The 27,597-nt window shown below is 48.6% G+C and overlaps 1 protein-coding gene across 3 annotated transcripts in view; it reads left to right on the top strand.

Annotated features, from left to right (window-relative positions):
* The first annotated feature begins 860 nt into the window (after positions 1–860).
* HRH1 (histamine receptor H1) overlaps positions 861–27,597 on the top strand; it is a 106,700-nt gene continuing 79,963 nt past the window's right edge. Inside the window, exon 1 of one of the 3 annotated variants that reach the window (XM_055259935.2) lies at positions 861–910. The gene's annotated coding sequence lies outside the window, so the exon portion shown is untranslated. Of the gene's footprint in view, positions 911–1,326; positions 1,489–1,956; positions 2,247–27,597 lie in introns of those variants that run through there. The other 2 variants (XM_063630333.1, XM_063630332.1) reach the window with 2 other exon arrangements.

Raw genomic sequence — 27,597 nt, 5'->3', positions numbered from 1 at the left:
TCTCTCTCCCAGCTCTGGAAATGAAGGCAGCCAGGAAGAATCGTCAAGCTCCCAGAGCCAGGGACAGAGGTTCCCGGGGACCTGCAGAGGGGCCTCACCCCCACCCTACTCCTCCCCTTGCTGCTTGGGGTGGCACAGGATGCTAATTAAAACACATCCTATTTTGAAATGTGGGCTCATTCATCAGGACAGGCTAGTGAGAAACAGAAGAGAGGTGTGAGGTTGTAGACCCTGGGGTCTCTTTAGTTCCCCGAAACCTCTAGGGGTAGGGTCCCTATCTGTCAGTCTTGTTCCACCTCTGTCTGACTTTGCCTTTTTCGATTTTGGCGCCCCTAGCAGGAATGAGGGGCGCAGGTATCACTATTTGTCTTTTTCAATCTATCTGTGATTGACTCTGCCAAACATCGTTTCATCTCTATTTCCATCTGTGCCTCTTTGTCTTGATTTATCTCTGTCTGTCGTTTTGTGTGCCCGCAGGTGCGTGGGTGGGGGTGGAGTTGTCTCACCAAGGTTCTGACCTTTCTGCCACCCCTCTTTCCAAACCCAAGGAGCAGTCCGCCTCGCAGAGCCCGAGCTCGGGTACCCAGCGGGAGCAGCTCCAAACCCGGGGCGCGAGCTGGGAGAGGGTGTCCGAGCGAGAGGCGCGCCCCTCGCGCCCCCTCTCTCCGCGGGGGCGGCCCTGAGCGCGTGGAACCCGGTGCGGGGGCGCTGCCAGCCCGCAGGGCCCGGGTCCCCGCCTTCCCCGCTGCTCGCGGGTGGGCCCCTCGTAGCGGCTCCTCCTCCGGCGCCCCGCCTCCCCGAGCGCTCCCCGGCGCCCCCGCCGCCGCCCCCGCCGCCGCCCCCGCGGCACACCCAGCAGCCTGGCCGCCGCGGACACCGCGCCACCAAACTTTCCCCGGAGCCGGCGCCGGTGAGTCGCAGCGGGGCGCCGGCTTGGGCGGGAGCGGGGCCGCCGCGGCGGGGCGAGGCTGCGCGCTGGCCAGGCTGGGTTCCGCGCATCCCTGCAGGGCGGCCGGGAACCCCGGAGCTGGCGGCTTGAGATGGGCGCGCTTGGGTACCCTCGCGACGCGGGTGGCCTGGGGCGGGTGGCGGAGCGCGGCTCGCTCGGTGGCACCGCTCCTCTCTCCACATTGTGGCCCCAGCACTCGACGCGCAGACACCTTTAGCTGCAGCGGGCTTGGGCAGAGTGCGCTCCCTGAGCGTCTGTCTTTGGGCTCGGGCGCTCAGAGGGGGAGCCTCGTTTTCTTTGAGCCTCACCAGGGTCTGAGTTTGCTGCTAACCGTAGGGCCAGCCCATTGGTTGAGTGCGTTCTCTGTGCCAGGCTTTGGGCATCCATTATCTGTTGCAATATTGTTATACTCATTTTACAGAGGAGGAAACTGAGGCTCGGGAAGGGAAAGTTGTGCCCAGGAGCACCAGCTGGTTAAGGGGAGAGAGTCAGGGTTTTGCTCGGAGTCATCCTGATCCAAATGACTTGAATACACTGAGGTAAGCCCCAGGCTCGGCGTCACCTGGAGTCGGGGGTGGGAAGTGTCCGGACCACCACCCGCCCTTCCCCTGCAGTTTGGCTGCAGCTGGGGGTGTGGAGCAAGAGGCGGATCACCTCCTACTCGTTGTGCCGAGAGAGGAGGATGCTTTGGGAAAATGAGTGGATTTTATGGCCAGGGAGTGGGTTCTGGTGACAGAAAAGCATCGGGGCTGCTCTTTCAGAGATCAGATTCTAGAAGTTGCTCTCAGTTTTTCTCGAAGGAGCCCAGGAAGCCAGGAGCAGGAGCTGGAGTACAGCAGCTCCTCAAGGAAGTCACGTCTCCCGCTCTGTTACCCCACCCCCAGCCCCCAGTCCTCCACGAAGATCCCACCTCTTCCTTCCTAATTCCCTGATCCCTCTGAGGTGTCCGCTTGCCTGGCAGCTGGTAGTGCAGAGATGTTCCAGGCAGAGTGGCTGTCCTCCGGCAGAGGGCTCCCGCCTCAGCCTGGAGCAGACAGGACGAGGCAGGCTGGGAGTCCTGGTGAACAAGGTTTTCAGGCTGGAAGGTGCCTGAATAACTCATTTCATGATTGCGGGGCCAGAAACCTGTGACAGGAGCACAGATGGAGTGTGTCCCTGGAGCATGAAGGAGAGGGGAATTGAGGGTCTTATCGGAAGAGTCTTGGAGGCAGCCAGAAACCAGTAGAGACTGGGAGAGAGGGAGGGTGGACACATGAGAGCATCATTATGCATTATCCCATCACAGCATTCTTGGAAGGTAAGTACTATTATTGAACAGATAGTCTACTGAGGCTCAGAGAGGTTAAGTAATTTGCTTGAGATTGCCTAGCTGGTCCATGGCAGAATTGGGGTTTGAACACCCATGTTGCCTGACTCCCTCTAGATTATGAATGAAACTGAGGTGGCAGATGGGACCTTAGCTCCTTCTGTGCTTGTGTCTGGCAGCAGCAAAGGATGAATAGAGGAAAGCCAGGCAGCAGGTCCGCGCTCACAGGAATCCCGGACAACCCCATGTAAATCCCCGAGTGTGATTCAGGCATTTCTCCTGGGGTGGGGAGAATCTATGGAGAAGGGCAGGGGATGCCTGGCATTGTTTTCGTTTTCAAATGTGACAGAGAATCCCGTGGAGGCAGGAGATGGACAGGTGCTGCCTGTCCATGATTTCAGGGCTGGGTGGAGGCCGGAGCAGCCTGCCAAGAGACCCTGCACCCCAGAGTGGTTTGGCCAATGCTGGGCTGGGAGTGGTCCTTCCTGACCCTCAGCTGAGTGTCCAAGGGAGGAGGGACTTATACATGAGCCTCCTCCTCTTCGACTCTCTCAGAATTCTGTGTTGGCACTTTCCTCTTCACAACGAAGGAGTGCCTGGCTTTTCCTTAGCAGAGAAAACACATAGCAAAGACATCAAAAGTGTGGGATTCTGGAGCTCACCTGTGTGGGTTCAGATCTCAGCACTGTTGCTTATGAGTTTTGTGGCCTTGGTCAAGTTGCTACACGTCTCCGTCCCTTGGTTTCCCCATTTTTAGAATGGGGGTATTCCTGACACCTTCCTCACTGGGTTGGTAAGAGAATTAGGTGTGTTCATGTGCATAAAGCACTTCAGTGGTGCCATGTAATACCTAAAAGTGTTAAGAGTCCATTGTTATTGTTGTTGCTATTAAGGTCAAACAATCCCGGCTCTGTATCCTTTCTCTGCCACCTGCAAATTGCCCAGCCTCTGCAGGCCTCTTGTTTTCTCATCTGTAAAGTGAGAGTAGGTCTGGTTAGATATAGTGTGTGCCCCAAAGTCTTACTGCAGTCTCAAGCTTTAAGTAGCCTGAAACTTGAAGTCTCAGTGTGGACCTGTATAAACTTCTGATACTCTGCTAGACACTCAGCAAACGCTGGCCATTGCCACGAGTGTCACTAGTGTGGGATGATATTGCTGCTACACAGTGCAGCTTGAACTTTGTGCTCTGGCTTTGTTCTGACGAGCATGGATTTGGGACAGTTTTCAATCAGATGTTTTCTAGAGGGACAGAAAGCTTAGGGTTGGAACCCCAGCTCTTGCCCTTAGAACCGAGAGACCTTGGGCATTGGCTTCCTTATCTGCAAAATGGCCATTCATTCTATTTGCCAGTATCTGTTTCTCAGGATTAATGTCAGGATGGAAATGTGGAGAAAAGAAGGAAAAAAGCAGATGGTATACATTGCAAAGAATTACATGCAATTGTAAGTAATTCTCATTAGCATTCAGGCTGGGAATTAGCTATAATTGCTCCTGATCCAAGATGTTTTATCTGAAAGATGTACCTGGCAGAGGATCATTCAAGCCCCAGTCACCTGCTGCCCTGCCTTTCACAGTGACGCTGAGCATTTCTGAATCTCGGGATGTAATTATAATAAAGCTCCCATATCTCATTTATAAGTGACTCACTTCTGCCATTAATGGTTGTAGAGGACTCAGATGCATACTCTTCGGGAACAATGCTGCTGATGCTGTCCGAGGGGGGGCCAGGATGCCTTGCCTCTTTTATGCATTCATCCTCCCTGCTGTAATTCTCCAGTGATAATGCAGGGGGATCACATGGGCCAGGATCGAAGCTGACAGCTCGCGATTTGTGCAACAGCTTGGATGGCAAGGGCCATTGAAACTTGCTGTTGCCAGCAGAATCCATGTTAGAAACTATCGCATCCCAACAGAGGAATGAGCAGAAAAGGTTGAGGAAGCTGCCCCCAGGGAGTACTTAAAAGCACAGACTCCAATGTCCAACAGACCTGAGTTTGAATCTTAGTTCTGCCAGTGTATTCGTTGAGGTGTGATTTCTGGCTGTCTTTCCAACCGTAATGTCAGCTCTAATAGAGCAGGGAGCACATTTGTTTTATTCACCAGGACATTCACAGCTCCTAGCACGTAGAAGATATTCGTGAATGTCTACGGAATGGATGAATCTGTGAATGACAAAATGCTTAATTGGGCCTCAGCTTTCTCATCTGTAAAATGGGGCTAATATAGCACCCACCTTACAGGTTGCTGTGAGGTCTGAATGAAGAAATGTTATGAACAGAATAAACATTCAGTAATGCCCTTGATGATAAATAGATGGGCATAGGCAAGGAAGTTGGCTTAGTCTGGGACATTTAACTTTTTTCCCACCCTTGGACCAACAAGGGACAAAAATACTAGTTGTAAGAATCTCCTATATTTATACAGCACTCTGCAAAGTGCTTTCTTATCCATTGACTTCTAAGAAGTAGGCAGAAATTATTATCCATGTTTTATAAGAGAAGAAACAGGTTCAGAGGGGTTGGTGAAATAAGTTACAGAGTTTAGAAGCAGCAGAAATTGGAATATAAATCCAAGTTGCTCTGATTTCTAAATAGCAGCTGTTACACTGAGCTTTCCATTGCCCTCTAGAGGGTGGAAGATGTAGTATTTAGTCTTCCATGAACATGGAATCTCTCTACTTATTTAGGATATTTTTAACATCTTTAACATCTCATGGCATGGTTTCCTAATTTTCCTTTTGTGTTTTTTTATATCTTTTGTTATATATATTTCTATTATTTGATAATTTGTATGCTAGTATACACTTTTGATAGATAAATTCATGTTCTGTTGGTTACTTGTTGGAGAAATATGCTTGCCTTTTGCATATTGATTTTGTATCCAGAAATCTTGTTAAACTCTCCTACTAATTCAAAAAAATGTATTTGTAGATTCTTTTGAAAACACCATATACAATTGTAAGAGGAACAAATAACAGTTTTGTTTCTTCCTTTCTAATCCTTGTATTCTTTCCTTTTTATTCTTGCCTTACTACCCTTCTAAGACCTTAGTACAATAATGAATTGAAGAATGGCCGGGCACGGTGACTCACACCTGTAATCCCAGCACTTTGGGAGGCCAAGGTGGGTGGATCACCTGAGGTCGGGAGTTTGAGACCAGCCTGGCCAACATGGCAAAACCTTATCTCCACTAAAACTACAAAAATTCGCCAGGCATGGTGGTGCGTGCCTGTACTCCCAGCTACTTGGGAGGCTGAGGCAGGAGAATCGCTTGAACCTGGGAGGCAGAGGTTGCAGTGAGCCGAGATTGCACCACTGCACTCCAGCCTGAGTGACAGAGTGAGACTCTGCCTCAAAAAAAAAAACAAAACAAAAAGACAGTGGACATCTTGCCTTTTGCAGCTCTTATGGAAGAGCTGTCCACATTTGATAATGAGGTATCATGTTTACTCTAGGTTTTTGGTAGATACTCTCTATCAGATTAAAGAAGTTCCTTTCTATTCCCAGTTTGCTGAGTGTTTCTTTTATTTTTAGTTATAAATGGAAATAGAGTTTTAACAGATGCTTGTTCTGCATCTGCCCAGATGGTCACATGATTTTTCTTTTTCAATCCATTAACATGATGCATGACATCGACTTTTGCATTTCTGGAATAAACCCAATTTGAGTCATCCTGTAGCATCTTTATTTCCAGCTTATATTTACAAACCCTTTTGTTTAGGATTTTAAAATCATGAGTTCATGAGTGCTATTCACTGGTGATTTCCTTTCTCATGCTTACTTTTCAGGCTTTGTTATCAAGGTTATGCTGGCCTCACAAAATGATGTGGGCAAGAGTTCCACTTTTCTGTTCTCTGGAAGAGATTGCACAAGATGGGCGTTGTTCTTCCTTGAGTGTTCAATGAAACTCACCAGTGAGGCCCCCAGTGGGATGCATGCTAACATGGAGGGTAGGGAGGAAAGCCAGTTTTGAAGGAGGAACTTGCTACCAATCAGAGGCTCAGCCTGCCTCTGGTGGAAGTAAACAGAGACCGTGAACCTGTCTGTCCTGAGTACCATGGGGAGAGCCCAGCCTTGGACTCTGGATGAGAGTTCTTCTAACCAGACATCCAGATGAAGGGGACTCAGCCTAGGGTGAAACCTTAATATGTGCTGAAGTCTCCATCTGCTTCTAAAATTGCAGCTGCTGCAGACAGTATACCTGTATATTGTTATTCCCTGGTGGCCACAGATTGAGGGACAATCAGATTCCATTGACCATTCCTATGCCAGTTTTTAGGCCAGGCTCTCCTTCTCTGTCATGTTATCAGTTTTTGTGGAATCTCTATATTATGACCTAAGGACCATGCCCCTTTCTGCCAATTCACCTTTTCCCTACCCCCAGGATAACTAGATTTGAGCAAGTTTCTCAGCTGGAATCTTGCCTTAGTCCTCTTTTTAATAAAGTTCCAGGCACTGTCCTAACTTGAATCATCTCTCTTGACTCCCATAACAATGCTATGAGGTAGTTACTATTATTCCAATTATTCAGATAGGAAAACAAGGTTTCTCATTGTCGTTAGTTTAATGGTTTCATATTTTAGACTAAATTATCGCTCTCTAACCTATTTGGGTTTTGAAGAAAGATAAAAGTCTAAATTAATTTTCCTTCTCATATACTTAACCAATGGTCCTCATCCTGTTCCCCTTCCTGTTTATTAAATCTTTCTTCCTTTCTTCCCCACCTTTCTTTCCTACGTCACCTGCAGCAGCACTAAATTACAATATATTTTTGGAGGCAGAGCCACCAAATCACACTCAACTCCAGGGAACACCATTTGCACAGTTCTGTATCTTGGGCCTCAGGGCATGTAACCTGGAAACCCAGTCATTGACAGTAGATCTCTTTCTGAACTGTCTGTTCTGATCTGTTGAACCGTCTGCTGATTCTAATAGCTGACTATCAGACAGGGCCATGGCAAAAAACAGAAGGTACATCCCAACTGGGTGATTGAGAAAGGTTTTGATAAAGAGCCTGTTACCTCGTATAGACTTTTTGGTCTGGGGAACTAACATGGGATAGTGCAGTACCCTAGAGTATCAACGGGAAGAGGAGGGTTGTTTCTGCCTCCAAGTTTGGGGGAGCAAGAGAAGGGAATAAACACTCAATGTCATTCTCCTCCTGCCCTGCCTGTGGCCAAACCCAGTCAGAAGTGGGTGGACAGCAAGAGAGCCTTTGATGTGCTTCAGGGGCACAGAGCACAGGAGGAGGACCGGAGATCTGTGCCATGCTGGTTTGATGATTGTTTGTATAGGTTGTATTTTAATAGCTAGCAAAGGTATCTGCTTTCCCTTCTTTTTTCATTTCTTGCAAACTTTTCCAGGCAATTTTCACTTGGTTTGCTCTTTCAAGAGTGTTCCTTTTATTTACTTGCTAGCTTTTCTTTGTTCCTGGAGAGAATCACTAATCATCGTTAAATAAGTACATCCTGCTGCCCCTTGCCCTTGGCCCAGGTGAGGCACAATTCCACCGCCAGCCCACACCTGTGGTCTGGAGAGTCTGTGGATGTGATTGTTGATCCCAGGCTCATATGGGAAGCCTGGTTTTCTTTCCTCTGTCCTTGGCGTCTGACTGCTTGAGTGGCGGGGCCACCCTGATGAGCCTAACATGGGCCTCTGGTAGGGTCTGCATTCATAACAGAGCACCTGGCACTTCATGGCGCTCACAAACCTTTGAACGGAACGGCTTTCCAGGCATCTTGAAAGTGGTAAGAAACACTGGGCAAGGATAAGTTATTTTCCCTGTTGTATCAGGAGCTCAATAAGTATTTTTCAGTTGTTTATTGATTGATTCTCACAGCAGCGGGTTTCACCAAGCCTTGAAAACCTCCATTAACAAGCCAGGAACTCAAAATGGAGTTTTCTCCCACTGGTCTCTCCTGTAGGGGGCGGTGGGAAGGGCCGATAAATAGCACTCCTCTGCCCAGCCTGAGCTCTGTACCAATCGAGAATGAAGACAAAAGGCAAGACAAGGCAGCTGGAGAACAAAATGTCATGGTTATTACTAATCAGAGTGACAGTGGAGCGTGTGGGCTCGCAAATGCTGAAGGCCAGGATGGGCTGAGTTGCCCACTCAGGTACAGGCAGTGCTGGGCTCTGCAGGAGGTGGCCCCTCCCTGTCCTTCCTGGGAGAGAGTGGAAAGGAGGCATGCTCCCTGCAGGCCTGCTGGCTCCCAAAAGAAGGGGCTGAGTTATACTTACCTATTTCATCTCTCAGATTCACTCATAGATACGGTCACCATGCAGGGAACCAGGAGAGCCAATGAGGAGCTGGGGAGAGACCTGGGTTATAAGGTGATGATGCTCCCATCGAGTGGCAGGATATATGAGGAATGGGCAAGAAGCATTTTCCTCTCCTTGGTGAGGGAGTGCAGGCAAGGGGGTTGGGCGATCCAGAGGTCCCTAGCACCTGCTATTATCTGGACTAGCAAGGTATGGGAGAAATAGAGTCCCTGACCTTTCTGACCTTCCTGTCCTGATGACTGATGAAAAGAACTACTATCTGTTGAGAAAGCAGTCCAGGGCTTTCCATTTGTGATGTCACCCAGTCCTCAACAGCTCTACGAGATGCACATTCATATGCCTATTTTATAGGTGAGACAACTGAGGCTAGAGACATGGAGTAACTTCTGCTAGAGTATAACTGGGGAGACCAGTAACGAGGCTATTGCTGTCATCCAGATGGGAGAGGACAGCCGCTTGGACTGGCAGTGGCCAAGGAGAGAAACAGACAGATTGAGACTGGTGTGGAGTCCATGCTTAGGACTAGACAGGTGGCTGTGTGTGGTGAGGCTGAATGAGCTGTTACTAGGAGGCAGGGTTAAAGCAGTGTCTTGGGTAATTTGTGGTTATTCTTGGGTTTTGTTTTGTTTTTTTTTTGTAAAATAGATGTGACCCTCCTAGGCAAAGATTATTCAAAGAATTAAGAATTCCACAGGCACCACCACATCTGCACATCTTAGTGGAGCTGAAGCTGCTGCTCACTTGCTCTTAATTGGAAGTGCTAGCTGGAGCATGCTTAGGGGGAATTAAAATGTGCAGACCTGGAAGAGGTCTAGTTGGGAAGGAGATCCTGAGACAGCCTCCCCCACTGCCTTCTTGCCCTTCTGATCACCTTAGAGGTGGTCACTGCTGCATCCCCTGCACCACGTGTTTCCCGAGCTCCTCCCCACTGTGCATCTCCCCATCCCAGCCTCAACGTAGGCCTCCTCCTCCTTCTGCACACCCAACACAGGCTTCTCTATCTCCAGGCAGCCCCCTCCTATCCCCAGAGGTCCCCTTCCCAGGGACAGATCTGACCATTTTACTTTCCTGCTCAAAATCCAGTGACATCCTCTGCAGCCATTAAATAGAAGGAAACCCGAATTGTACCATCTGGAAAGATGTCCCTGATAAATGCATTGGACAAGAGCAAGTGGCAGAATGACCTGGCCAGCCTCAGAAGGCAGAGCATAATGGTCAAAACATGGGCTTGGAGGCTGCAATGAGTTTGAACCCGAGCTCTACCACTTAGTCACTGTATGAGCAGGAGCAAGTTCTGAATTTCTCTGTGCCTCAGCTTCCTCATCTGTGAAATGGGAATGATAATAGTCCTCTCACCTATAAGGTTGTGAGGCCTCACCCCTATAAGGTTAATATGTCAAGTGTGCTAGTCCAGTGCTGCCCCTAGTAGCATCCAATAAACACTAGTTATTACATTAGCATATAAGTACATGTGAACACATATAATCATAGGTCATATCGATGCCTATGATTATATGTGTTCTCATGTATTTATATACACCTCTCCCTCTTTTCACCTCATTCTTCAGGACTCAGAGGTATTCTCTTCCAGGAAGTCTTCCCTGAACACCCCCCACCCCTAAGGCTGGATTAGGATCCTTCTCTGGCCTTACAACACCCCCAGACTCACATCATCCATACATGTCCTTATTGTCACCATCAGTCCCCCCGTGGCTGTGAGCAGCTTGGGGACATAGGCTGTAACTGATTTCCCACCATATCCCTGGTACCCATCGACGTGCAAGGAACATAGTGCACTCTCTGGAGATACTTGTTGAATGAATGAATGAATGAATGAGTGAGTGAGCAGGACTTTGAAACATAAGGGATCAATGGGTAAAGACATGGAGGGAGAACAGCCAGGTATAGGGGATGGCCTGAGCCAAGGCATAGAGGTAGAGAGGGATGCTCCAGAAAAAGCACACAGCCCGGGCTGGCCATGCCTTAGAGAGTGACAGAGAGGTTAAAAGGAAGTAATTAAGATGCTCAGGGTGGGTAGGGGCCAAAGGAATGTTCTGCGTAAAGAAGGGAAAGGAGATGTGATGGGGTGGGCGTGAAGAACGAAGGGATGGATTGAGGGACAGTGTTGCTTCTTTCATTTAAATCCTTATCCCCCAGGCTGGTTTAGATGCTTCCATGACACCATGCACTCATCAGGATGTAAAATAAATACCTGGTTTACCTGTTTCTACCACCAGCTTGGAAACTCCTCGAGAGATGGAAATTGATGGTGTTTTTTTTGTTTTGTTTTGTTTTGTTTTGTTTTTCTAAAAATCTTGCACACAAAGATAAGCTATTTCCTCCTCCATGCCTACTTTTTCTCTGCCACGTAGGGCTACAGATGTAGATGGTGTTGTGCATTCTGATAACTGGTTATTAATAGAAGTTACTCCAGTTCTTGTGGGAATAGAAAATTTATAACTTCTCCAATTCAATGGAACCCATTCTGTCAACCCTACTTCCTTTATTGAGTCCTTGGATCAAGCTGGAAACAGAAACAGTAGTGCAGTTCACTCCTGGGTCAGATGCAGACGCAGGCATTTTGAGCAGTGACCCGCCAAAGAAAAAGTTCTCACGGAATTTCTTGGTGCTGAACTGAATGAACTTGAACTGCTTGCCACACCCAGCAGGGAAGGGTCCCAGCAGCAAGGTGCAGGAAGGTAAAACAGGAGTTGGAGTCTGTTCATGGTGATCGTGTGCCTGCTGTGCGGTGGGGATGCTGGGACAGACACGGCTGCTGCCCTTACAGGTGACAGAGTGAAGAAGACAGCTGCTAGGCCAGTAACAACAAAGCAGGATGTGACATTCTCATATGAGAAAGCACAGTGCTAAGAGAGTCTCAGAGGCTAAGTGACTCGCATAAGCTCACACAGCTCCTAAGTAGCAAGGTTGAAATGGAGATCCTTGACTCCTTTACACTGTGCTGCAAAGCCCCTCAAGGTATGATGCTAGCTGCCTGGAACATTTGGGGCAATAGCCCAGCACTCTGTAATCCTTCTCATTCTTTGCTTGGTATCTCACATTGCAATCATCCATTAATTCCCTCCACCTATAAATATCAAAAGTGCCTATTTCTAGGTACTGGGCATATATCCTTTTTCCTGAGTTCCAGGCTGGATAACAGGAATAAGTCCCAAAACTAATCCTTGAGTTTCTGATATTGAGTGCTCCCCAGTACCTAGAGATTTAGGGGATTTTTTTTCCTCTGTTACAGGGAAAACACACACACACATGCAAGAAGGGAAGAAAAAGCAAATGAGCAATTAGCTCTGTAGATTGAAGCACAAACTTTGAGGAAGTTTCAGGGATTTGAACATTCAAGGTTTGGAACTGACATTGGGCAGGGTTGCCCCATCAGTGCCAAGAATCGTTACGGTGATCTCACTGTGCCAGTTCTGAATACAGAGGGCTTTCTCTGCATTGGTCACTAGGAGAAACCTCTCTCTGGAATCAAGCATTTTTCTGATGAATGCATTTTACTTCCTTTGATCCCAGACACAGAGCTGTGTGTCTATCTGTGCACTAAATGTTACTTTGAAAACATTGCAATTTGGAGCTGATCTCAGCTTCCGTGCTTGTTAGTTTGTAATATTGCCCTCCTGAGTTTTCTCGGCATTGCCTAACACGGAGTAAGGGCATAATGGTGTATATTGAGTGTCTCCTGTGTATTGGGCTTTGTGCTGAGAACTTTGTATTTGTTGCTTCATTTGCTCCCCTAAACAACCCTGTGACATCAGGACTATGGTGATCTGCATCTTGGCCCTAAGCAGGACCCATAGGCTCTCTGCACCCTGGCCCCTCCACACTGGGCAACCAGCCCTTCCCCAGACACATCTTGTGCATCCTCATCACTGCCCACATATGCTCCCACCTTCTCAGCCCACACAAACCCCATGGCCCCATTGAGTTGTAGCCTTAAAACAAGTGAATTCTGGGGTATTTTTTAATTGTGATAAAATATACATAACAACATGAGTGAGTGCTAAAATACGTGAATTATTACCCCATGAAGCACTGAAAAAGAAAGACAAGAAGGGGAGAAATGCTCTTCCCAAGTTCCCCGGTCCATGCACATACCAAATAACTCTCCTCTATTCTCCACTCCACCATTCATTCAACAACATCTATTGAGCACTTCCGGTGTATGACGTGCTCCTCGAGGCACACGGGATTCCTGCAGAACAGAGCAGACAAGCATTCCTGCCCTGGTGAGGCCTACATTGTACTTTCCGGCTTCTCCAGGCCCGTGACATCTGCTGTCCCCTGGATCCTCCAGGCCCATGACATCTGCTGCCCCCTGCATTCTCTAGCCCCGTGACATCTACTGTCTCCTGGCTTCTCCAGGCCCGTGACATCTGCTGTCCCCTGGATTCTCCAGGCCCATGACATCTGCTGTCCCCTGGATTCTCCAGGCCCGTGACATCTGCTATCCTCTGCATTCTCCAGGCCTGTGACATCTGCTGTCCTCTGCATTCTCCAGGCCTGTGACATCTGCTGTCCCCTGGCTTCTCCAGGCCTGTGACATCTGTAGTTCATGGTTTGTGCAGCCTCATGGTTTTTGATTTCTGTGCCTGAGCCAAATCAATTGGTACCTCCCTGTATGTTTCACATTCAACCTCCTAAGAGGGAATTTGTTTAGTTCAGTCAGCCGGTATCCACTTGGCTGGAAATGTTGCCGTAGGCGCCCTGGAAATAGCCTGTGAATGATTGTGTTTGGGCAAGTGCTCATGGGTAGTCATGACATCATGTGCTCGGCTCTCCTGAGAGGGAGGCTTGGGGCCTGCCAGGCCTTTCCCATTCACTTGACAAATATTTATCAACAGTTAATATTTTGTCTGCCCAATAGGTGTCAGGGATTGTTCTGGGTGCTGAGATACAAGGATGAACAAGGCGGGAGAACCTGCCTTCCTAGGGCTTCCATTCCAGCAGAGGGACATGCAGGAGAGGAACCAAGGTATAAGGTGAAATGCAGTGGTGAAGATGAGCGAAGAGCATGTGGAAGAATGGAAGGAGTCCTTCTACGTAGGGTGGGATGGGCAATGTTCGAGTCAAGAGAGGATTGAAGCATGCATGCCCGTATCTCAGGGGAAAGCATTCTGGGCAAAGGGGACAGCAAGGCCCGCTAGAAGGGGTTTGGAATGTTCAGAAAGAGTGAGGAGGCTAGAGTGGCTGGGCACAGTGAGTGAGGGTGAGTGTAGGAGATGGGGTCACAGGTCACAGGGCCAGACGTGGAGGGCATTGCCGGCCACTAGGAGGACTCGGCTCTTGTTCAGAAGACACTGAGAGCCTGCAGGGTTCTCAGCCTGCAAGGATACAATGGGATGTGTGGACAACGCACAGAGGAAGCGGGGGACCCCACCGGAGGCCAGTGCTGTCCAAGCCAGAGTGGCAGGGGCCTAGGCCAGGGTACAACGTGGAGGCAGTGAGAAGCAAACAGCTTCCAGATCTGTTTCAAAGGCAGGACTGAGCGTAAGGGACATCTCTCTGATGCACTTGCCCCCAGTCACCCCGGTGGACTCAGGCACTGCCGCCACACGGTGCCACAGTTGGTTGCTTCATCTGTAACATGAGTGTAATCATTGTGTCTGCGTCCCGGGGCAGCAGTGAGCATGCAGGGCCCTAGCAGGACTCCTGGCACAAAGCAGATGCACAATGATGAGAGGTGCTCCTGCTGTGAGGCACTCCAGGGCTGGGAGGTGCAGGCTGTATGTAAAGAACTCTTCTAATATGGGGTTTGCCCCATGGATTTGGGGCACCCCCTAGCAATGCCCCATCCAGGAACCCGGGAGTGAGGTCTCTGTGGTTGGAAATGAAGGAAGAGACCCCTTTGCTAAGCTCCAACCAGGAGCCTGGGGTTTTCTCCAACTTATTTAAATCCCCACAGCCCCACAGAGCAATGGGACTTCCAGTTCCTTTGCAGAGCCTGGGGGAATGAAGGGATTCACACACAGGCCTGCAGCAAGGAGCTGAGCTCTCGCCTGAACAACTGACCCCTGGCCACAGGGCAGAGTAGTGTAGTTATTAAAGGCCTGGGCTTGAGGTCTGCAGGAATCTGGGTTTGAATCATGGCTCTGCCACTGACTGGCTATGCGACTCTGAGCATGTCCCTTCTCTGTGTGCCTCAGTCTCCTCCTCTGTGGAATAGGATCATACTGGGCTCCTCGCCTGGTGGGGGTGAGGAGTAAGGGAGGTGACGGATGTAGCGTCAGACAGAACCCATATGTGGGTGCTTAACAGATAGAAGCTCCCTTCCCTCACCCCCAGGCCTGTGTCTCAGGCTCCTGCATGGCATCCCTGCCAGCAGTTTGAAGTAGATGCTTCATTGCCAGCTGCTGTCATGGAAACGAAGAGATGGGGGAAGTAGGAGAGGTCCGGAGGAGTGAGGAAGGGCCATCATTCCATTGCTCACACCCTGGCCCACCTTATCCAGCTCACTATAACACGGAGGGCTCAGAGCACAGAGTGGGGGCTGGGAGACAAAGTAATGGAGGGGACAAAGGCTGGCTGGGGCCTTTGTTCCTATAGAGAGTGTGGGGTAGGGAGCACCCCCTATGAGGTTTGGGCAGGCTGGAACCCGGATGTGACTCATTCTAGAAATCCTCATCCGTTGGCCCTTCTCTCTGCACTCTTCAAGAGGCGATACATCCTATTTCCCTTCGATAAAGCTCCCCATCCCATCTCCATCAAGATGAAGCTGATGAGCCTTCCGGCTACTTTTGTGATTCAATATCCACGTGAGTTGCTAACTGTCTTGCACACAAGAACTGCTCTGTTTGGGGTTTGGACCCAGTCTCCCTCATCCAGGTGTCCTTTAATAACTAGATCCCTTTTTGACACCTCATCCTTAGGAAAGGGTCCCATACCCCTTCTCCATGCCCTAGCCCTCTGGGACCCCTTCCCACAACTCTTACTGTCTCCTCCTCCCCACAGTATGCAACCCTTGTTAGGCCCACCTCCCTCACTAGGTATGCAGATTCCAGCTTTGCAGGCCCCAGAACTCAACAGAAGGGTGCCTTGGAGCCACCCAGAACTGAGTTGGAATCCCTGCTTTGCCACCACTAACAAGCTGTGTGACAGGTGAACGACCCCGCTGAGTCTCAGTGTTATGATCTGTTCAAGGGGTTGAAAGCTGGAGCTGCTTTCCATGAGTTAGCCCAGGCCAAGCTCCTGCAAACTATATTATCATGATTGTCATTTCATGCCTTTTTAAAACTCAGGAACAAAGAAAGAAGCAAAAAGCAAACCACAAACCTGCTTTGTTTATAAAATTGAGTCATTTCTCTTAGAGATGGAAAGAAGCTGCTGAACTCTTGCCTTGGAGGAGATGTCGCCAGCTTTGGATAAGCTCGCCACATGTTTATTTGTGCACCTACTGTGTGCCACACCCCACACTGGGCAGTGGGAAGATAAATGGGGACAAGGCATGCTCCATGATTTTGAACCTGCGGCCTAGTGGGGAAGGCAGACCCGGAATGGGCAGTATCCCATGGGCGAGGAGCCCACTATGATCCTATTCCACAGATAAGGAGACGGAGGCACAGAGACGGGAAGGGACATGCTCAGAGTCACACAGTCGGTGGCAGAGCCAGGATTCAAGATCGGTATCATAGTCACATGAACACAAGGGTTACGAGCACACAGAAGTTGGCAGGGAGCACTTATCTCAGCCTGAAGACCCTGGGAAAGCCCCCTGGAGGATGAGGTATGCCAGGAAAATTTCAAAGAGGAATAGGATTTAATTCAGCTAAGTAAGGTGAGAAGGGCTTTCAGGCAGGAGGTATAGCTGAGACGAGTACAGTGGTCTGAAATAGCATGGTGTGTGCAGGAGGCCGTGAGGAGATAGGTTAAAGTCAAGCATGAAGTCAAGGTTAAGGGCAGGGTTGTGGGAGATGAACAAACTAGAGAGATAAGCAGGGTCATATTGTCGGGGGACCTTTCATAATTAGGGATTGCCTCCCTCCCTGTCTTTTTCTAACCTAGAATCTCTTCATCAAAATGAGTCTGTTTAAGGGACACCAGGAGACCAAGAGGAGTTGGCGTTGCAGGGTTTTTGGGTTTTTTTTTCTTTTCTTTTCTTTTCTTTTTTTTTTTTTTTTATGAGACAGTCTCACTCTGTTGCCCAGGCTGCAGTGCAGTGGCACAATCTCTGCTCAGTGTAACCTTCTACACCCGGGTTCGAGCAATTCTCATGCCTCAGCCTCCCAAGTAGCTGGAATTACAGGCATGCACCACCACACCCGGCTAATGTTGTATTTTAGTAGAGACAAGGTTTCACCATGTTGGCCAGGCTGGTCTCAAACTCCTGACCTCAAGTGATCCACCTACCTTAGCCTCCCAAAGTGCTGGGATTACAGGCGTAAGCTACTATGCCTGGCCAGGGTTGCAGGGTTTTGACTGCCCATTCATTCTCTGGGCTCTTGCTCATCATGCAGTGGCCCCCGCTGCACCAATGTGACTCAGGAGCTTTTTTTAAGAAATGCAGAGTCCCAGGCTCCACCCCAGACCTGCAGAATCAGAATCTACATTTTAACAAGCTCCCTGCCTTACAGATTGAAATGCACTGGGCTAGCCCATGCAGTGCCAAGAAGCATTCAGACATCTGCCTCTGGCATCCTGGCAAAGATGAACTTCTCACACTTCAAACAGTCCAGGACCCCTGAATAACCATGTGTCATTGGTCTTAGAGGACTAAGAGGAGACTCCCCCAACTCTGGGACTGCTCTCAAAAGATGTCTGAACCCCTTTTATTACCTCCCTGTGTTCCTTGGTGACATGTGTTCCTATCTCTGTTGTCTCATCTGAAGTAGGATATCTAAACTCAACTTGCTTGCTTACTCAGTAAGGGGAAAACTTTTTTCTCTGTTCCGTGTTATGGTCTCCAGAGAAAATATATTTGTGCAGGAGATTTTGTAGGTGCTACTTGGTTTCTTCCATGAAGATTTATCTTCAAGGACAGGGCACCTAGACCTTGTGTTGTATCACTTGTGTCACAGCCTACGTTTGTTCATTTGTGTTTTCTTGAGAAAGGGAAAATGATGACACGGTCTCCCCAATCTCCAAAGACCTTGAAAACCAGTCCAAGTGTTTTGGATTTTTGCTGGAGCACTACAGAGCCATTGAAGAATTCTGAGGAAGGGAGTGTCAGGTTCAATGTTGTTTATTGAGACACCACTCTGCCAGCAGTGAGGGAGTGGCAATGAAAGTCTGGAGATCTCAGGGTGGAGGTGCAGGGGCCCAAGTGGGAAAGATGAGGCCTGGGTCCGGGCAGTAGCCCTGTTGGGTCACACTGCCCCAGCCCTCAGAGGGCCCCTGCTTTCTCCAACTAAGCAGGCAGTGGCTTCAGGAATTCTGAATTCATTTTCTATTTCGTCTGCTGAACACTCAAGCAGCAGATAAGCTTAAAGCAACAATTTAGAACTGAGAATAGAAATTGGAACGCTCTATGGGTCATATATGACCGATGAAGTCATCTATTTAGATCTGAACAATTTAGGAGCTGCTTGCTAGAATCTCGACCTCTCCTGGGAACCCCTCCTCATGCTTACATCAGCCCCTGGGGTCTGCTAAGGGACTCAGGACCCCCAGACCCAGCTGAGAAGGGGAAGAAAGAGAAGCAAAGCCTTGAAAATACTTTTGTGGCTTTTGGCGAATCTTTTCTTTTTTTTTTTTTTTTTTTTTGAGACGGAGTCTCACTCTGTCACCCAGGCTGAAGTGCAGTGGCACGATCTGGGCTCACTGCAAGCTCCGCCTCCCAGGTTCACGCCATTCTCCTGCCTCAGCCTCCCGAGTAGCTGGGACTACAGGTGCCCGCCACCACGCGGGCAGAGTTGTGTTTCAGTCTCAGTTCTTTTTTCATTTCCTCTTCCCACAAGACTGCCACTCAGGCATGGGATAAGTAGGGCTAGAGATGAGGAGTAGGGCTTGAAGATCTAGCTCAGCCCTGGGAAAACTCCTACTCATCCTTCAATACCCCATTCCAATTTTAACTTCTCAGAAGCCTTCACATCTTGCCCAGGCAGAATTAGTGGGCCATTCCTACAACCTCCAAGGCCCACAACCTCCAGTAGAAACCTCACAATCAATATGTACCACACTGAACTATAGTTATCTGTTAGTGACTGTCTCCCCAGCTAGACTGTGAAGCTCTTTAGGGAAGCATCACGTGTGTGTCATCTCAGTAATACCTGCTAGCACTTGATCAAGACCAGATTCCACGGCTCACCTTCTAGGGATTTCTAATAACTCAGCTGGGGCAGGAGGTATGAGGAGATAGCCCTGGGTCTTCTGAAGGTGGGAGAGGCCATCTCAGTGCCAGCAACTCTGCTGACTCCCAGAGCCTTGAGGGAAGAGTCAGAGCTGATTCCCTCTGATTGCCAAAGGCATGGCTCAAATTCTTTCTGGGGTCTCTGAATGCAGGGGCCCAGGGGGCAGGAGATGATGCCTGTTGGGACTTCTTTTGACATGGACTTGTTTAGAGAAGAGAAAAACACAGCTTCTGTGGTGAAAAGGCAGAGAGAACCACAAAGGAATGATGATTTAAAAAAAACAAATTCCCAATCTCCACTCCAAAGTTCACATGCCAGTGACTGTAAAACTGGTGGCGTGTTTAGAGTTAGGTCCATGGCTGTTTAATCTTGGAGGAAGATAATTGTTTCCAGTGCTCTGAAGGCTGGGGGTGCCCCTCGTGCACAGGGGCTGGAACCTGGGAGGCTGCTCCCAGCTGGCCCCCACGGCCTCGGGATTCAGCTCCAGGCATGCCAGGGCCCCAGCAGTGCTGGTGAGAAGAAGCTGGAAGCCAGTGCGGGGTCTGGGTAGCTGTTGGGCAATAGACTGCCCCTCCACCACTCCTGCCCAGGGCAACATTCAGTAAAGAAAGAATGGGTCCCGGATTCAGGCCTAGATCCAACAGGGTCCCACTTGGGGTGTCTTGGTTTCATGGTTCATGTGGATTAGGACCTCTCTCCCCATTAGTGTTTGGTGATACAGGATGCTGAGCCAGGATACAGTAGACAGGAAGTGGGAGGGCAGGGCTGGGGTTGGGACACTAAGGCTTGGTCAGGTCTCAGGGTCCCAGCTGGGGAGGATTCCTCAGAGAAATAACAACAAAAATAGTCATGATAATAGCAGCTTCTGCTATTGAGCACTTAACTTGTGCCATTAAACCCTTTGAAGTAGGTATTCATCCCCATTTTGCAGATGAGGAAGTTAAGGATCAGCAAGATTATTCAGATCCCCCCAGGTCATTTAGCTGGTAAGCAACAGAGCTGGGTTTCAAATTTAGATCTTTCTGGCTCCCAAACTCTGTCTCCTGACCATTAGGCCATCCTGCCTATATCCCAGGGTAAATGGGATGGGTTCCCAGTTCTATAGATTATGCTAGTGGGTCCGAATCCTTCAAACTCTGTGTCCCTTTTATAACAATAGTTTGCAAAGCCCTCTTCAGCACCCTGAAATGCAGTTAATAGATTATATAATCCACCTACAAATACCAAAAGCAGTAGTAATAATACTAATATACTAACCACACAGTAAAGGAGAAATAAAAGGAAAACCATTTGTAATAAAATAATAATACATATTTCACTACGTAAGTATTTGGGCTGCCTACACTGGAAGATTTTCTGAAGCAGTCAGATGCCTGTAACCACATCTAGAATCAGGTTAACAAAAATGCAGATGGATACACACACATGTCGAATCCACAATTCCAACACCAACAAGGGACTCAAGCCATGGTGAGGCCCTGAACAAACCCATGTAACATCTTCCTTCAAGTTACATGATCAGAGCAATCTTAGAAAATTCAGACTAGGCCGGGCGCGTGGGCTCACGCCTGTAATCCTAGCACTTTGGGAGGCCAAGGCGGGCAGATTGTCAGAGCCCAGGAGTTCTAGACTAGCCTGGGCAACATGGCAAAACCCTGTCTCTCCTAAATAAATAAATAAATAAATAAATAAATACAAAATTAGCCAGGCATGGTGGTATACACCTGTAGTCCCAGCTACTCAGGAGGCTGAAGTAGAAGGATCACTTGGGCCCCGGGAAGTTGAGACTGCAGTGAGATCACACCACTGCACTCCAGCCTGGATAACAGAGTAAGAACCTGTCTCAAAAAAAAGAAATTCAGAGTAGATTAAAACTGTGTAATGAGTTTTTGCATTTACAGGGAAATTGAATGACGAACTCTAGTCTCAGATAATTATAAAAAGATTTTTCCACCCACCTATAGTCCAGGGAACATTTGAAAGGTGGACAGGACAAAGTACAATTCTTCACCAGATGCCACTTGTGCCCCCCATATCATTGTGATAATCCAAAACGCCCCCTCCCACTATTTCCAGATGCCTCATGGAAGGTGGTACACCCCGCCCCATTGTGCACCATTCTCCTAGGCTAACGTGGGGTGGGGTGGGGTCTGAGGATTTGTGAAGCAGCTGGGTACCAAGGGTACCCACCCCTCCAACACACACTGTGAACTCCAGGGCTCTGGCTACTGCTCCAGGTATGGCCTACTAGCGGACCTGAAGGTGCCCAGTGTCTCTGGTTGGCTCAGGAAATCAGCTAGCTAAGCCTACAGCCAATCAGGATTAGGGAAGGGAGAGGAAAAATTAATGACTATTTCACATCTCCTCTCTGCCAGGCCCGAAGTCATGCTGCTAATAATAAAATCATAGAATTCAAACAGGACTATCTAACTCCAAATGAGATGCTTCATACTTTACTTTTAAAAATTAAGATAGTAGGCTGAGCATGGTGGCTCACGCCGGTAATCCCAGCACTTTGGGAGGCCAAGGCGGGTGGATACTTGAGCTCAGGAGTTTGAGACCGGCCTGGCCAACATGACGAAACTCCGTCTCTACGAAAAGTACAAAAATTAGTTGGGCATGGTGGCACACGCCTGTAATCCCAACTACTGGGGAGGCTGTGGCACAAGAATCGCTTAAACCTGGGAAGCAGAGATTGCAGTGAGACAAGATTGCGCCACTGCACTCCAGCCTGAATGACGGAGTGAAACTCTGTCTCAAAAAAAAAAAAAATTAAGGTCGTAGCCAGGTGCAGTGGCTCACTCCTATAATCCCAGCATTTGGGGAGGCTCAGTAAGGTGGGAGGATTGCTTGAGGCCCAGGAGTTCAAGACCAGCCTGGGCGACAGAGTGAGACCCTATCTCAATAAATAAATAAATAAATAAATAAATAAAGTTAAGCTTGTAATTTTAGGGACTAATGGCGTGGGAGTCTAGAAATAGCATCATGCAGTGCCCAGCACGCGTAACCAGGACTCAAGTACAACCCCAGACTTACTGCCCATCAACCAAGTAACCTTTGAAATGCACTTCCCTCATTCTTTTGCTGATGAACTCTTGTGCATCCCTTAAGACCCAACTCAAACATCACCTCATCCGTGAATTATCCCCATTTCCTCCAGGGGGAAGGAGTGTCCTCCCCTCTGGGCTTCTGCGCTCACATTCATAACTCTCGCAACAGCACTCGTCCCCCTGAGCTGTGATTCCTGCTGTGTCTATCTTCCCTGCTAGATGCTGAGCTCCTTGAGAGCAGAGACTTTGTCCAGTTTATCTTAAGGCCCCCAGCCCCCTTCCCTCCAGTGCCCAACACAGTGCTGGCCTAGTACATCCCAGGCATTAATCAATGCAGAATGAATGAATGTTTGATGGAATGAATTCACTTTGCTTGCTAAGTTGCTCACGGAGCAGACCCTTTGTGCTGAGTGACTAAGTGGAGCAGGTCATAGTCACCTGGGATTCACTAACTGTTGATGGCCTCTCTCCAAACAGCAGATTCTCACTTGGCACAAAGGCAGGAGTCAGAGTGTTCCCGCTGCCACCCCGCCTCCCTTTGAAGAGATTTATCCAAGAGTTCCGTCGGTGGGGTTTCTTCCCAACATGCATGCAGCCTGCCATCATCTCTATTATCTGGGTCCATCCACTCCCAAACCAGAGCTTCCAGCAGCAGAGAAGAGGTGCTGTGATGACATTTAGATCCAGGCCATGGAGGGAGAGTGCTACTTGCCTGACCCCGTGATCGTCCTTCAGCTCCCATCACTCTATCTCTTGCATACTTTGTTCCTCTCTTGTCCCCTCAGGGGCCCAGGTTCAAGTCCCTCACCAGCTTCTGACTGCTGGACTCAGCCCTCCTTTCCTTCTGGTTCTAGTTCATCATCCTTTCCTCTGTGACACACACATTGGGAATTTCTGCCAAGCTTAGCCTATGGATGATCCTTCTTGAAGAGGCTGGGGACTTGATGGGCTTTGGGGACAAATGTGGTTTCAAATCCCAGGTCCCTTATTTCCTCGTTAGGTGCCTGGAGGTGACAGTGTTAGTGTTCTGCCTAAATCCCCTTGGATCTCTTTACAGTTTCTGCGCAACCCTCTTCCAACCTGGCTGTACCTTTGCCTCCAAAGGCATGCACCTGTGATCTTTCTGCAGTGGGGTGCTGTAAGGCTGGGAGCCATTTTGTCTGCAAGTGCAGAGTCCAGAAATGCCCAAGAATTTCCACCTTCCACCCCACCCCCTGCGGCCTTTGACAGACGACTGTTGAGTCCAGGGACATGAAATCCCACCTCCCTTGCCTTGGTTGGGCCAACTCCAAGCTGTGAGTTATACTTCAGGATCCTCCTGCGGGATGACACAGGATTTTACCCACCACCCAGACCCTTTCTGCTTTCTCCGAGAGCCCTTCCTTCATACATCCCTTGTCTCTGGGGTGGCGTCTGGGAAACCTGAGCTAAGACAGTGACTTGCGTAAATCACTTCACCTCTCGGAGTCTCAGCTTTCTCCCTTGTAACTGTGAGTTAGGAACTCATACTTTTTAGAGGTGTTGGCAGGATTAAGTAAAATAGTGCCTGGCATGTAGTAGGTCCACAGTTCCTTTAATGATCCCTCTTTTCAGAAGAAAGTCAGCCAGGTGGGGCACAGTGACTCACACGTGTAATCCCAGCACTTTGGGAGGCCAAGGCAGACAGATCACCTGAGGTCAGGAGTTCGAGACCAGCCTGGCCAACATGGCAAAACCCCGTCTCTACTAAAAATACAAAAATTAGCTGGGCATGGTGGTGCACACCTATAATCCCAGCTACTTGGGAGGCCGAGGCAGGCGAATTGCTGGAACCCATGAGGCAGAGATTGCAGTGAGCCAAGATTGCACCACTGCACTCCAGCCTGGGCTACAGAGCGAGACTTCATCTTAAAAAAATAATAATTAAAATTAAAAAAATTTTGAAAAGAAAGTCAGCCAGAAGGATATCGCCCTGGAAGCTAGGGGGCCTGACTTCAGTTCTGAACTCACTTATTTGAGTATGTCTCTTTGCCTCCCTAGACCTCAGTTTGTTGCTTTTGTATGTGTGTGTGTGGCTTTTTTTTTTTTTTTTTTTTTTTTTTTAGAGACAAGGTCTCACTCTGCCGCCTAGGCTGGAGTGCAGTGGCACGATCATGATTCACTGCAGCCTCCATCCCCTGGGCTCAAGCAGTCCTCCCACTTCAGCCTCCTCAGTAGTTGGGACCACAGGCATGTGCCACCATGTCTGGCTAATTTTTTGTAGAGATGGGATCTCACTGTGTTGCCCAGGCTGGTCTCAAACTCCTGGGCTCAAGCAATCCTCCTGCCTTGGCCTCCCAAAGCGCTGGAATTACAGGCATGCACCACCACAGCCAGCCCTCTTTTGTGTTTTAAATGGCCTTATTAAGATGTAATTCACATACCATATTATTCACCTGTCTAAACTGTACAATTCGGTGGTTTTTAGTATTCATGGAGATGTGCAACCATCACCACTATCTAATTTTAGGACTTTTTCATCACCTCAAAAAGAAAGCCTTCAGCCATTACACTCACTCTCCACTTCCTCCTACACCAGCAGTCCCCAACCTTTTTGGCACCAGGGACCAGTTTCATGGAAGACAATTTTTCCACAGAGGGGGGTTGAAGGGGATGGTTTGGGGATGAAACTGTGCCACCTCAGATCATCAGGTATTAGTTAGACTCTCGTAAGGAGCGTGCAACCTAGATCCCTCGCAATGTACAATTATCAATAAGGTTCGAGCTCCTATGAGAATCTAATGCCACCGCTGATCCGACAGGAGGCAGAGCTCAGGTGGTAATGCTTGCTTGCCCACCACCCATCTTCTGCTGTGTGGCCCAGTTCTTACAAGGCCACTGACCAGTACCGGTCCGCAGCCTAGGGGTTGGGGACCCCTGTCCTATACCACTCTCACCTCCAGCCCCTGGCAACCTCTATTCTACTTTCTGCCTCAATGGATTTGCCTGTTGTGGACATTTCATACAAATGGAATCCTACAGTATGGAATGTCTGTGACTGGTTTTTGTCACTTAGCATAATGTTTTTAAGGTTGATCTACACCATAGCATGTATTGGTACTTTACTCCTATTTATTGCTGAATAATATTCCATTGTATGGATCAACCACATCATTTTGGTTATTTATTCATCAGTTGACAGATATTTGGATTGTTTCTACTTTTTGGCTATTATAAGTAATGTTGCTATGAACAAGTTTCTGTGTGGACATACACTTCTCTCAGGCATACACACACACACACACACACACACACACACACACGGCCAGGCACAGAAGTTCATGCCTGTAATCTCAGCACTTTGGGAGGCAGAGGCAGGAGGATAGCTTGAGCCCAGGAGTTCAAGACCAACTTGGGCAATATGGCAAAATCTCATCTCTACAAAAAATACAAAAATTAGCTAGGCATGGTGGCATGTGCCTGTAGTCCCAGCCACTCAGGAGGCTGAGAGGCAGGAGGATCTCCTGATCCCGGGAGGTTGAGGCTGCTGTGAGCTGCTGTGAGCCACTGCACTCCAGCCTGGGTGACAGAGCGAGACCCTGTCTCCAAAAAATAGTAATAATAAAATATATATACACATACAATATATCATTCATGTATATATAATGTAGGAGTGGAATTTCTGAGTCATACTGAGGAATTTCCTGTTTTCCAGAGTGGCTGGACCATTTTACAATCCCACCAGCAAGGTGTGAAGGTTCTGATTTCTCCACATCTTTGCCAACATTTGTTATTGTCTTTTTTATTTTAACGACCCTAGTGTGTAGGAAGTACTATCTCATTGTGGTTTTGATTTGCATTGATGGCTAATGATGTTGAGTGCCTGTTCATGGGCTTATTGACCATTTATATATCTTCTTTGAAGAAATATCTATTCAGATCCCTTGCTCTTTTTTTTTTTTTTTTTTGAGACGGAGTCTCGCTCTGTCGCCCAGGCTGGAGCGCAGTGGCACGATCTCAGCTCACTGCAAGCTCTGCCTCCCAGGTTCACGCCATTCTCCTGCCTCAGCCTCCCGAGTAGCTGGGACTACAGGCGCCCACGACCACACCCGGCTAATTTTTTGTATTTTTAGTAGAGACGGGGTTTCACCATGTTAGCCAGGATGGTCTCGATCTCCTGACCTCGTGATCTGCCCGCCTCGGCTTCCCAAAGTGCTGGGATTACAGGAGTGAGCCACCACGCCTGGCCCCCTTGCTCATTTTTAAATTAATTTGTCTTTCAATTGTTCATGCATAAAAATTCTTTCTTTTATGTTTTTGAGGCAGAGTCTTGCACTGTCACCCAGGCTAGAGTGCAGTGACACAATCTCGGCTCACTGCAACCTCCGCCTCCCTGGTTCAAGCCATTCTCCTGCCTTAGCCTCCCTAGTAGCTGGGATTACAGGTGCCCGCCACCACGCCCGACTAATTTTTGTATTTTTAGTAGAGACAGGGTTTCACCATCTTGGCCAGGCTGATCTCCAACTCCTGACCTTGTGATCCACCCCGCCTCAGCCTCTCAAAGTGCTGGGATTACAAGTGTGAGCCACCGCGCCTGGCCCGTAAAAATTCTTATATTTTCTGGATATTGCCCTTATCAGATATATAGGGTCTCAGTTCCCTCATCTGTAAATTGCTGTGTTCCTAGATTAAATACAAAGTACATAATGGGCCTGACATACATCAGGTGGCTGTTAGATGTTACCGTTAATAGAACATTCTTTTAATTCATGGAACTTCAGGGCCATATAAGCCTCCAGATATCATCCAGTCTGACTCTCCCCTATCTACCCATTTCATGGATGAAGCAACTCAGGCCAGGGAGGGAAAGTTACTTCCTTCTCAGGCCTTCAGCAGTGGTTTTCAGCACATCTGGAATGAGCCCAGCTGCGTGCCTGTGGGCAGGTCATCTCAGTGTATGCATCTGTGAAATGGAGGGGAGGGAGGGTGCTGCAGCAAGCCTGTATGGAGCTTCTCCAGTGTGGTAAGCACTGCCCCCAAAGCATCCTGCCCGTATCCTGTTCAGTCCTCCCAACTGCCCTGAGATGTTCCTATTTCACAGAGATGTAGAAACTGATACTCAGAGAGGTGAAGTTTCTTACCTAAGGGCTCATGTTTAGGAAGTGACAGAATCAGTATCAAACCCAGGATTTTCCAGCCCCAGTGCCTGTCCTCTCTTTTGCTGCCACACCTTGCCTCCTAGGATACTCCTTCTCCCGGGATGCCTATAAAGCACTTTTCCCTTTTTTTCTTTTCTGATATTTATTGTTATTATATCAGAAATGTTCTAATAACCACAGAGCAACCTCAGGAAAATGGAAGATACACTCCCGCCCCCCCACCCCCCCACCCCCCGGCCATCTCTGATGCTTTCATTACCTCTTAGACCCACTAGAGCTGAAACTTTCTAATGCAATCCAGGCTTAGCCCAGTCCCACCTTTTTAAAGTGGTAGCCTGAGGAGGCTTGGAATGTAACCATGTCCAAGGCCAACCTCAGCCTAGACAGTGCTGAGTTTGGGGGACAAGGATTCCTTGGGGCTGTCCTGTACGTCAGGCTGATCTGCTTCCTCACGGCGGCAGGCTCAGGTGGAGGTGTCCTCTGGCAGGAAACCTCAGATTCTAAAGCAATTGTTGTTAGCCAGAGGTGTTCTTGACCCTAGGGACACTTGGCAATGTCTAGAGGCATTTTTGGCTGTCAGAACTCGCAAA

The sequence above is a fragment of the Symphalangus syndactylus genome, chromosome 21 (assembly GCF_028878055.3).
Source record: "Symphalangus syndactylus isolate Jambi chromosome 21, NHGRI_mSymSyn1-v2.1_pri, whole genome shotgun sequence".
NCBI lineage: Eukaryota > Metazoa > Chordata > Mammalia > Primates > Hylobatidae > Symphalangus > Symphalangus syndactylus.
This window is presented reverse-complemented; position numbering and strand designations above follow the sequence as displayed.